At 43.3% G+C, this 12,007-nt stretch overlaps 1 gene segment (V, D, J or C); it reads left to right on the top strand.

Moving 5' to 3' along the window:
* Positions 1-2,952, top strand: part of LOC120988993 — a 28,263-nt gene extending 25,311 nt beyond the window's left edge. The window contains exon 6 of the C gene segment in view: positions 2,672-2,952.
* The last annotated feature ends 9,055 nt before the right edge of the window (positions 2,953-12,007 follow it).

Here is a 12,007-nt window from a genome sequence, read left to right as displayed (position 1 = left end):
AGACGCAGTGATACCTAATATGTCTGTTTTTTAAATATTTATTTTTTTAAACACCATTTTATGGTGAGGGGGATTTTATTTATTTTTTTAAATTGTATTATTAATAAAAAAAACACATTTTCAAAAATTTTCTCACATTTTTATATTTGTCCCACTGTGGGACTTCACCTTTTCAGGGCTTGATCCCTGTTTCAATTCAGTACAATACAGTACAATACATTATGTATTGTACTGAATAGAAATGTCAGCGTCTTACACAGTAAGAGGCTGACAGTTGCCTAGGAGACCCAGTTCTTAGGCTGGATCTCCTGGGCTTCCGTAGCTAGCAGGCTCCAATGCCTGTGGAAGGCATCGGGGCTGCCATGGCAACCATCGGCCCCCTGTCAGCGCAGCATGGGGGACCGATGGAATGAGAGGAAGCCCCCTTCCTCTGTAAACCCCGCACGTGCCTCATTCAGCGCTGACCGTGGCATGTGAAAGGGTTAATCCGCTGGCATCACCGCATATAGCGATGCCGGAAGATGCAGCAGGGGCCCGGCTATCAGTAACAGCCGGCCCCTTGCTGCAATCACATTGCGTACATGCACGTGAGGATGCGGCAAAATGCGTGCAGGGGTTAATCGAATACTTTCTAGACTCATTGCCAAGAAATCAATATATTCCTCCTGGGAATTTAAAGCCCTGTTCACATCTCCATTGTGGCTTATAATGTTTATAATGGAAACAAAAAAAGCTACAATGGATGCTGTGTCACACGACAGACAACAGTGGTGCCTAAAAGACATCACTGACTTAAAGGGGTCATCCAGGATTTAAATACTGATAACTTATCCTTCTAATTAAGAGTAGTGATGGTCTTGCAGTTCGCCCGGCGGTCGGTTCGCGGCAAACTTTGCTCGTTCGCGATTCGCCGAACATGCGAACATATGGCGATATACGCGCCCGCCATATTCTTTTACATTGTGAAGAACTTTGACCCATGACACATCCATCAGGTGGTACAGGACAGCCAATTGAAAAGTTTCAGCACATGGACATACCCCCTACCTTATAAATAGACACGATCTGGCCGCCATTTTACATTGAGTCTTTTGTCAGTGTAGGGAAAGGTTGCTGTGTGTAGCAGGAACAGACTGTTAGGGATAAAAACTGTCCTTTGTATTGTACAGCAGTGGTGAGCAGTTCTGCAGCGATACTGCTGATACAAACGCAATTATAAAAAATAATTATAACTGGTGTGATATACCCCCCAAAAAAAACTGATAGAAGGGGGGTGTTATATACCAATAATATACTTTCTATATAGTGCATTTGGATACTGCAGCAGTTGTGTGCGGTTCTGCTGCGTTACCGCATCTACACAGAGTGACAAACGCCATTGGAACAAATAATTTCTACTGGTATGATATACCAGTTGCCCCCCCCCAAAAATTTATTGAAGCAGGGGTGTTATATACCAATTATATACTTTCTATGCATTTGGGTACAGCAGCATTTGTTTGCGGTTTTGCTGCGTTCCCTCTGCTACACACAGTGACAAACGGTATTGGAAAAAATAATTATAACTGGTGTGATATACCAGTTGCCCCCCAAAAAAACTGATAGAAGCGGGGTGTTATATACCAATAATATACTTTCTATATAGTGCATTTGGGTAGTGCAGCATTTGTTTGCGGTTTTGCTGCGTTCCCTCTGCTACAATGAATGGGACCCGCCGCGAACTTGCGGTTCGCGAACATTTGATCGCATTCGCGAACTGTCCTGGCAGATGTTCGTCTATCACTAATTTAGAGTCCCATTGAAGTGAATGTTACTGAGCTGCAGAGCCAAGCACTTCAGCTTTCGAGTTCATGGTGCTCTGCTCGGTATACAATTAAAAGAACACAGTGCTCATACAAGCATCATGGTCTTTTCAAAGAGCTGGTCAGCAGGGGTGCCATGAGTCATGTCCATCAATATAAAATTCCCAGAAAACCCCTTTAATACAACCCACTGCACTTCTACTACCACCCAGTCAAAAGCTGTACAATTTATAGGACAAACTCCCTTTAAAGAGGACCTTTCACCTGTATAAACTATGTGAACCGAGTATGCTGCCATATAGAGCGGCGCCCGGGGATCTCACTGCACTTACTATTATCCCCGGGCGCCGCTCCGTTCTCCCGTTATAGGCTCCGGTACCTTTGCTTTTTAAGTTATAGTAGGCGGGTCTTCCCTTGTCCTGTGGGCGTCTCCTTCTCCTAGGCTGCAGCGCTGGCCAATCGCAGTGCAGAGCTCACAGCCTGGGAGGTTTTTTTCTCCCAGGCTGTGAGCTGTGCGCTGCGATTGGCCAGCGCTGCAGCCTAGGAGAAGGAGACGCCCACAGGACAAGGGAAGACCCGCCTACTATAACTTAAAAAGCAAAGGTACCGGAGCCTATAACGGGAGAACGGAGCGGCGCCCGGGGATAATAGTAAGTGCAGTGAGATCCCCGGGAGCCGCTCTATATGGCAGCATACTCGGTTCACATAGTTTATACAGGTGAAAGGTCCTCTTTAAATTCATGATCATAAAATAGAGATTGGCTACATTGACAAATAACCTCGATGATTGAGTTGATATGAGGCTCTTTTAGAATGAGGGATATAGTATCTGATATAAAGGTTGATTTCTGATGTTTTTTTCTTTGCAGACTACAGTGTAAAGCCAAGGAAATTTCAGCTTTATCAACTTTTACATATTCATCGCAACGACCAGATCAGCAGCTTCCTCTTTACTCTTCTTGTAAACTGTTAAATAGAGATCACATCTAGGAAGGTATTAAAATGTCTGTTCATAAAACATTGTTGCTTTCTACTAAAAACAGTACCCTACGTGTCCATAGGTTGTGTGTGGTAGTGGACATCAGCTCCATTTACTTTAAAGGATGCAATCTTCAAGACCCTTGGACAGGAGTGGTGCTTATTATGGAAAAAAAAAAAACTATAAAAGGGCATCTGTCAGCAGATTTGTACCTGTTACATGTGCACTTGGCAGCTGAAGGCATCTGTGTTGGTCCCATGTTCATGTCCCATGTTCATATGTGCCCACATTGCTGGGAAAAATTATGTTTTAATATATTTAAATGAGCCTCTAAGAGCAACGGGGGCGTTGTCATTACACCTAGAGGCTCTGCTCTCTCTACAACTGCCACACCCTCTCCACTTTGATTGACAGGGCCAGGTGTGATGACGTTTTCACTGCCTCGTCCAGTCAATCAAAGTGCAGAGACTGCATTTTATATATTTATTATATGTAATATCCCATTAATAAAATATAATGTAATAAAGCAGAATGAGCCATATTCATTTTTAGTGCTTTTCTTTTAAAGGACACTTAATGCTATATACAACATCAAAGAAATAAAGTAGTTTAATCAAAGCAAAGGGTATTATGCGCCTAGTCTAATTTAAATTCTTGGACAGATGTCAGTGTTTGACCTAGTAAGTTTTCAGGGGAAAACTTTAACACAATGGAGGCACAACTACTTGATGGTTACAGCAGGCAATAAATGGTTCTTTAAAGCGCATCTGTCAGCAGATTTGTACCTATGAAACTGACCTGCATGTGCGCTTGGCATCTGAAGGCATCTGTGTTGGTGGCTGGTTCATATGTGCCCACATTGCTGAGAAAAATGTTGCTTTTCAATTTGCAAATGAGCCTCTAAGAGCAATGGGGACACTGCCGTTACACCTAGAGGCTCAGCTTTCTCTGCAACTGCCACACCCTCTCCACTTTGACTGACAGGACCAGGCAGTAAAATTATTGCAACGCCCTACCCTGTCAAAATCTTTCTTAAGAAGAACAGATTCGTCACTAACCACACTTTTATATTATTGAAAAAAGCACCCATGAAACCCACTCTTCCAATCTCATCTCTTTAATAGTGTTGAGCGCGAATATTCGAATAGCGAATTTTAATCACGAATATCGGCACTTCGGGAATTTGTAAATATTTAGAATATAGCGCTATATATTCGTAAAATCGAATATTCATTTTTTTTGGTTGTTTTTTTAACACAGTACACATCAGGTGATCATCCCTCCCTTCCTCTAGCTTGTGGGCCAATGGGAAGGCTTTGTCACAGCTTACCAACATCCCTTGCAACCAATAGAAAAGTTGCTTACCCCTTCACTATATAAGAACCTCTCCAGCATCCATTTTCTAAAGTTTATTGCAGTTATGAAAGAGACAGGCAGTGTTATTGCTGTGCTCTGTGCTTTGTTGTATTACATTAGACAGTTACAGTGGGATGCAAAAGTTTGGGCAACCTTGTTAATCGTCATGATTTTCCTGTATAAATCGTTGGTTGTTACGATAAAAAATGTCAGTTAGATATATCTTATAGGAGACACACACAGTGATATTTGAGAAGTGAAATGAAGTTTATTGGATTTACAGAAAGTGTGCTATAATTGTTTAAACGAAATTAGGCAGGTGCATAAATTTGGGCACTGTTGTCATTTTATTGATTCCAAAACCTTTAGAACTAATTATTGGAACTCAAATTGGCTTGGTAAGCTCAGTGACCCCTGACCTACATACACAGGTGAATCCAATTATGAGAGAGTATTTAAGGGGGTCAATTGTAAGTTTCCCTCCTCTTTTAATTTTCTCTGAAGAGTAGCAACATGGGGGTCTCAAAACAACTCTCAAATGACCTGAAGACAAAGATTGTTCACCATCATGGTTTAGGGAAAGGATACAGAAAGCTGTCTCAGAGATTTCAGCTGTCTGTTTCCACAATTAGGAACATATTGAGGAAATGGAAGACCACAGGCTCAGTTCAAGTTAAGGCTCGAAGTGGCAGACCAAGAAAAATCTCGGATAGACAGAAGCGATGAATGGTGAGAACAGTCAGAGTCAACCCACAGACCAGCACCAAAGACCTACAACATCATCTTGCTGCAGATGGAGTCACTGTGCATCGTTCAACCATTCGGCGCACTTTACACAAGGAGATGCTGTATGCGAGAGTGATGCAGAGGAAGCCTTTTCTCCGCCCACAGCACAAAAAGTGCCGCTTGAGGTGGGCTAAAGCACATTTGGACAAGCCAGCTTCATTTTGTAATAAGGTGCTGTGGAGTTATTTGGCCATAACAAGGGGCGTTATGCATGGAGGAAAAAGCACACAGCATTCCAAGAAAAACACCTGCTACCTACAGTAAAATATGGTGGTGGTTCCATCATGCTGTAGGGCTGTGTGGCCAGTGCAGGGGCTGGGAATCTTGTCAAAGTTGAGGGACGCATGGATTCCACTCACTTCACAACAAGGTCTGCAGCTTATGTGGTCCTACGTGACCGGAATACTCAAAAATTCAATACAACAACAACCAAAGGAGTATATATAATTCCTTGCATATAAAATATATATTTATTAGTCATTAAAAGAGTGTACAAAACACTATCATTAATGACATATAGTGCGAGTTTCCAAAGTTTTAAATACTGCATCTATAGCATCCAATTACTTGTATAATACATCCACATGGGTGACAATTCAGTATAGGAGGGAAACACAATATGCGTAACTTAATGAACTGCAGGGTATGGTAATCCCTACTAAACTAAAGTGCAAATGTGTCCCAATATCTGTCTCATGCAATGTAAAGTGACTAATGCATAATGATGAACAAGATCAGTGATCTGTCAATACCTGTGTGGTGACGATATAGACAAAGGTGCACCTTCGCGAATTTGAATATTGCCCCTGCCGCTCATCACTACTCTTTAACTGGAACACCCCAATTAGCTCTTGAAGAAGTCCTTAACACAGTAAGGTTCACATTTTCTCCAAGCATTGTGACTGTCTACACAATGTGCTTAATAAAACACATGAATGGTACAACTGTTTGTGTTTTATTTGTTTACTTACACAGTAATGCCTGTAGGTAGGGACAGACATGGACAGTGAGCCCCAACCTAGAACCCAGCCTGCTTTCCATACCTACTTGCAGTGCAAGCCCTAGGTAGAAAGACTGCAACTGGTCGACAATCCAGTGATGCCCTTCGGGCTGTGTAACACCCAGCTATGTTCCAAAACCTCTTAAATTATATCTTTCGAGGGTTCACTTGTGCGTTGCGTGAAAATCACAGCATGCTCTATATTCTGCGTTTTTCACGCAACGCAGGCCCCATAGAAGTGAATGGGGTTGCGTGAAAATCTCAAGCATCCGCAAGCAAGTGCGGATGCGGTGCGATTTTCACGCACGGTTGCTAGGAGACCCGATCATTATTATTTCCCCTTTTAACATGGTTATAAGGGAAAATAATAGCATTCTGAATACAGAATGCATAGTAAAATAGTGCTGGAGGGGTTAAAAAATAATAATAATAATTTAACTCACCTTAGTCCACTTGATCGCACAGTCGGCATCTCCTTCTGTCTCCTTCTTTGCTGATTGTAGGAACAGGACCTGTGGTGGCGTCACTCCGGTCATCATATGATCCATCACATGATCTTTTACCATGGTGATGGATCATGTGATGGACCATGTGATGACCGGAGTGACATCACCACAGGTCCTGTTCCTACAATCAGCAAAGAAGGAGACAGAAGGAGATGCCGACTGCGTGATCAAGTGGACTAAGGTGAGTTAAATTATTATTTTTTAACCCCTCCAGCGCTATTTTATTATGCATTCTGTATCCAGAATGCTATTATTTTCCCTTATAACCATGTTATAAGGGAAAATAATACAATCTACAGAACACCGATCCCAAGCCCGAACTTCTGTGAAGAAGTTCGGGTTTGGGTACCAAACATGCACGATTTTTCTCACGCGAGTGCAAAACGCATTACAATGTTTTGCACTCGCGCGGAAAAATCGGGCGTGTTCCCGCAACGCACCCGCACATTTTTCCGCAACGCCCGTGTGAAAGGGGCCTAAGGGAAATTTCCTTCTTGGGTTATATCCTGTCACCCCATAATTTCTGTATGGATCGTGCTAAAGTGCGAGCTGTAGTTGATTGAGCCAGGCCCACTTCTCTTAAAGGGTTTCTGTCACCCCATTAAACCGTTTTTTTTTTTTTTCTTTACTAATAATCCCTACACTGCGATCTCCTCATACATAATCTAATTAATGATTTTGGTTCAGTAGAATTTCTTAAATATCGATTTTTATAATATGTAAATTACCTTGCTACCAGCAAGTAGGGCGGCTACTTGCTGGTAGCAGCCACATCCTCCGATGGTAATGACGCCCCCTCTGCTTGTTGATTGACAGGGCCAGCGGACGGGATCTTTCTCTGCTGGCCCTGCCTGTTTTGATTCAATATCTTGCGCCTGCGCCGCGGCCGTACCTATATTCAATCTGCGCAGGCGCACTGAGAGGCGGCCACTCACTCGGCCGCTCGCTCCTCAATGCGCCTGCGCCGGGTGTAGATGTGACGTCATCGGCGCAGGCGCATTGAGGATGGAGCGGCCGAGTGAGTGGCCGCCTCTCAGTGTGCCTGCGCAGATTGAATATAGGTACGGCCGCGGCGCAGGCGCCAGATATTGAATCAAAACAGGCAGGGCCAGCGGAGAAAGATCCCGTCCGCTGGCCCTGTCAATCAACAAGCAGAGGGGGCGTCATTACCATCGGAGGATGCGGCTGCTACCAGCAAGTAGCCGCCCTACTTGCTGGTAGCAAGGTAATTTACATATTATAAAAATCGATTTTTAAGAAATTCTACTGAACCAAAATCATTAATTAGATTATGTATGAGGAGATCGCAGTGTAGGGATTATTAGTAAAGAAAAAAAAAAAAACGGTTTAATGGGGTGACAGAAACCCTTTAAGGCCCTTCAATGATTTCTCAGTTTTGCAAAATATTATAAAAAATGTATAACATTTTTTTCAGTTAGTGCCAAACTTTTGACTGACTTAACCAGGAAGGGGGAAGATCTTCTCCATTGGTTTTCTGAGGCTCTATCTGACTTTGATACACTTAAAGAAAGCTTCATTTATGAACCTATACACATCCAGACAGATGTTACCCAACCATTCATTGCTGAGGTAGGAGTGGGTGCTGTACTACAGGGATCATCTTCCCTAACTAATTTGCAGCCATGTGCATTTTTCTCCAGAAAATCTTCCACCGCCAAGAGCAGCACCAAATCACTTTGCTTCTGGATCACCAGAACCTGATTTATCTGGATACTGCTAAACGCTTGAATTCTAGGCAAGCACAATGGCCTTGTTCTTTAACTGGTTTTACTTTATTGTTACTTATCGCCCTGGGTCTGGTAATGTGAAGGTGGATGCCTTATCATGAAGTTTGGTTTTTTGCGATTCTATTGATACTGAACCTGGTAACATTCTTTCCCCTGGTGTTGTCATTTATACTATTAGTTCTGATCTTTCTGACGAAATACGATTTCAATGTCAGGATTTGGTTCCTAGTAATCCTTCCTGTTATAAATTGTTTGCCCCTCCAAATCTTCTCCTTAAAGTTTTGGAGAAATCCCATAACTCTGTACTGGCAGGTCATCTGGGTATTGCTGGGACTAAACATCTGGTCTCCAGAACCTACTGGTGAAAGAGTGGTCAAAAGACGAGCCGAGGTCAGAACTAGATGGGATGTACAGTACAAATCACAAGAGACAGAGAGTGGTCAAACGACGAGCTGAGGTCAGAAACACAAGCAATGCAAATCAGCACAGGAACAAGAACCAGAAACCTAGCTTGTGAGCCCAAAAAAGACTATCACTGGCACTGGTGTACAGTCAGGAAGGGGTTTAAATAGAGCACCGAGACCCAGGATCAGAACCTGATAGGCACTCCATTAGTCAGAAACACTAGCACACAGGAATAGAGCAGCTGAGCAATCAAACCACTGCTAATCTCCTCCGGCACGCACCAGCTGCAGGGAGAAACAGAGCATTGCATCCTGTTGCTATGTCGCATCACCAGGGGCATGGCTCAGCAGCAGCTGAGGATCTCGCCCCTGGAGTTCAAACAGGTCAGTTTATGACATAAACATTGTTTGTTTATAAGTATGACTTAGGCTATTTTCACCCTAGCGTTTCTATTTTCCAGTATTGAGATCCGTCATAGGGTCTCAATACCGGAAATAAATGCTTCCGTTTTGTCCCTATTCATTGTCAATGGGGATAAAATGTAGCTGAGCAGAACGGAATGCTTCAAAATGCATTCCGTTCCATTTGGTTGCGTTCCCATACCGGAGAGGAAACCGCAGCAAGCTGCAGTTTTCTTTTCGTCATGGGTTGCGGAGCAAGACGGATCCATCATGACCTACAATGCAAGTCAATGGGGACGGATCAGTTTAACTTTGACACTATCTGACACAATAGAAAACGTATCCGTCCCCCATTGACTTTCAATGGAGTTCATGACGGATCCATCTTGGCTATGTTAAAGATAATGGGATACTAGGAAAGTGATCCAAAATTAGTTAGATGTATATAAAACATAACTTTTAATAACATTATCTTCTAAAATAGATAGTTCTCAAGATAGATCATAACAGTACAAATAAACAAACAAAAACAAATAAAACCTTTTGTATAGTAGGAGAGGTAGTGCACGGCGGCACATTTTAAATGGAAACCGTTTGTCCTACCGCTCTACCGGTGGGTTCCAAGATGCATCAATTCTCCCGATGATCAGGATGAGGATATCCCATGGAGGAGCAGAGTTGCTGCAAATAAATTGGGGGTTGAGACTACCTATCCCTGGTATTGCCCTCAGGTGTGGGTGCTAAACTGGCCATGATAGCCTAACCACAGAGCACTTCCCCCCTGACAAGGGCGACCCCGTCCGGAACCTTTCCCTAAATAGACTGGCCCTAGTTCGCCCTATCCTAGTTAGTCCCTACATGCATGTTTCGCTTTCAGATGAGGTGAAAAGCTCATCAGGGGAAACACAGAGGAGCTGGGCATATGTTAAGGAAATACAAAATTAAATACTAATGAGTAATAGTGCAAGCAATAGGTTTCTGTCAATGCACCCTAATGCTCAAAGTATCTAAGAACTAAAGCTATAGTATGGCTTAAATGCCCCACTCCTCCATAAACTGGGGCCCGATGCTACCCGCAGACTAGGTATGGCCTAAATAAAGCGTCCAGCCTGCCTGTATTTGAACACGGGACAGCCTCAGAATAAGGCCTGGCTTCCGGCGTGATGACGCAGGTGGTGCATAAAGCCGCGCTGGCGCATGCGCGGTCTTAGGTTCGCAAGTTGCCGGGTAGCAATGTCGCTCCCGGCGGGGTGACGCAAGTGACGTATGATGATGTCACTGCGTCCTGGCTCCTGTCAGGGACACGGCCCTAGATATAGGGTCGCATAGGTAATGTTGGCATTTGACGCGTAACTATTCATAAGGTGACCTAGACATCATGGCACAGACATACTGGACATGGAATATTGAGGAGATAGAGCCATGGAAGTAAAAATAAAAATAAAGGGAGACGGGGGGAAAAAAGAAGGGGAGGAATATAAAGAGGAGAAGAAAGAGAGGTATTTTGAGGGACATTAAAGGCCCTAAATATAAATAAGAGTCTGTTTACAAAATAAACATGGTGTATAGATTTAAATGAAACAGCTAAAGTTGAAGCTGTTCGTTCAAAACCAGGGGAGAGACTGTACGCAGAGTAAAAGTCCAACAGGCTTCATGTTGTAAAAGAATGCGATCCCATTCGCCTCCACGAATTCGGGTACGGACTGCTTCTATGCCCGTGACTTTAATGCTCCTGGGGTTACCATGATGGCATTCATGGATATGTCTGGACACAGCCGTGTCCCTCATATTTTCAATATCCCCAAGGTGTTTCTATGCGTCTGCATAATTCACGTCTGGTCTTGCCTATATATTCTTTTTGGCAATCACAGGTAATTTTATAAATTACTCCCCGGGTGCAACAATCGATGAAGTCCCTGATGGGAAATGCACGTTGTAAATTGGTACTGTAAAACTACTTGCCAGTTTGTATTGTGCTGCAGGCCACACAGCCACTGCATCTAAAACAGCCTTCGGGTTTGCGGTTCAGCCAAGTTCCACTATGGGGAACAGGGGTGTAGTGGCTGTGAACAAGGATGTCCTTTAGACTATTGCCCTTTCTGAATGTAATCTGTGGATATTCATGAATTATGTCCCTTATATTGGGATCCATAAGAAGAATGGGCCAGTATTATTTTAGGGTTGCCCTCTCTTGGTCTGCAGCCCCATCAAATGTGGCAATAAGACGAATCTTTTGGTCACCCTCAGTTTTTCTTTTGGGTACCAGAAAGTCAGTACAGTCTGTGGAAATAGCTGTCTGGTATACCGTTCTAAGTACATTTTCAGGGCACCCTCTAGATAAAAATCTGTCATTCAGATCATCTGCTTGCTTAACAAATTTTGTCTTTTCGGAGCAGTTTCGGCGGAGTAGGATGACTACTACTCCAGTGAAGGACAGAGTCTGTTGAGGTCAGCTTTCTATAGATGTAGTGGATAATTCATCTGATTCCTTCCTGGAAATACAAATGTCCAAGAAGGGGAGGGTTTCTGTACTTGACTCATGTGTGAATCTCAATCCAATGCCATTAATGTTGAAGTTCTCTACTAAGTTTGAGAAGGCAGATTTGTGTCATTCCAAATAATGAAGATATCGTCAATGTACTGGGCCCATAATGAAATGGCCCCAGCACCTCACATGTTCCATCCCCAAAAACTATGGTAGATTCCCACCAGCCCAGGAGAAAATTTGCATAGGATGGTGCACAAGAACAGCCCATTGGTGTGCCCCTGAGCTGGTGGTATATTTTCCCGTAAAAAAATAAAATAAATTATGGGTAAGTAAGTATTGGAGGAGTCTCAGAACAAAGTTGTTATGCTCTGCAAACTGTCGTCCCTGCATGCTCAAATAATGTCTCATGGCCTTAAGCCCAGCCTCATGGGGAATGGAAGAGTAGAGTGCTTCTACATCAATGCTTCCTAGGATAGACTGTCTGTCAATGGTAATACCGTCTAATCTCTTAAGAAGATCCATAGTATCCCTAGTGT

Source organism: Bufo bufo, chromosome 2, assembly GCF_905171765.1.
Source record: "Bufo bufo chromosome 2, aBufBuf1.1, whole genome shotgun sequence".
NCBI classification, from domain to species: Eukaryota; Metazoa; Chordata; class Amphibia; order Anura; family Bufonidae; genus Bufo; species Bufo bufo.
Note: the sequence above shows the minus strand (reverse complement) of the source record. Positions and strands in the feature narration are given on the sequence as shown.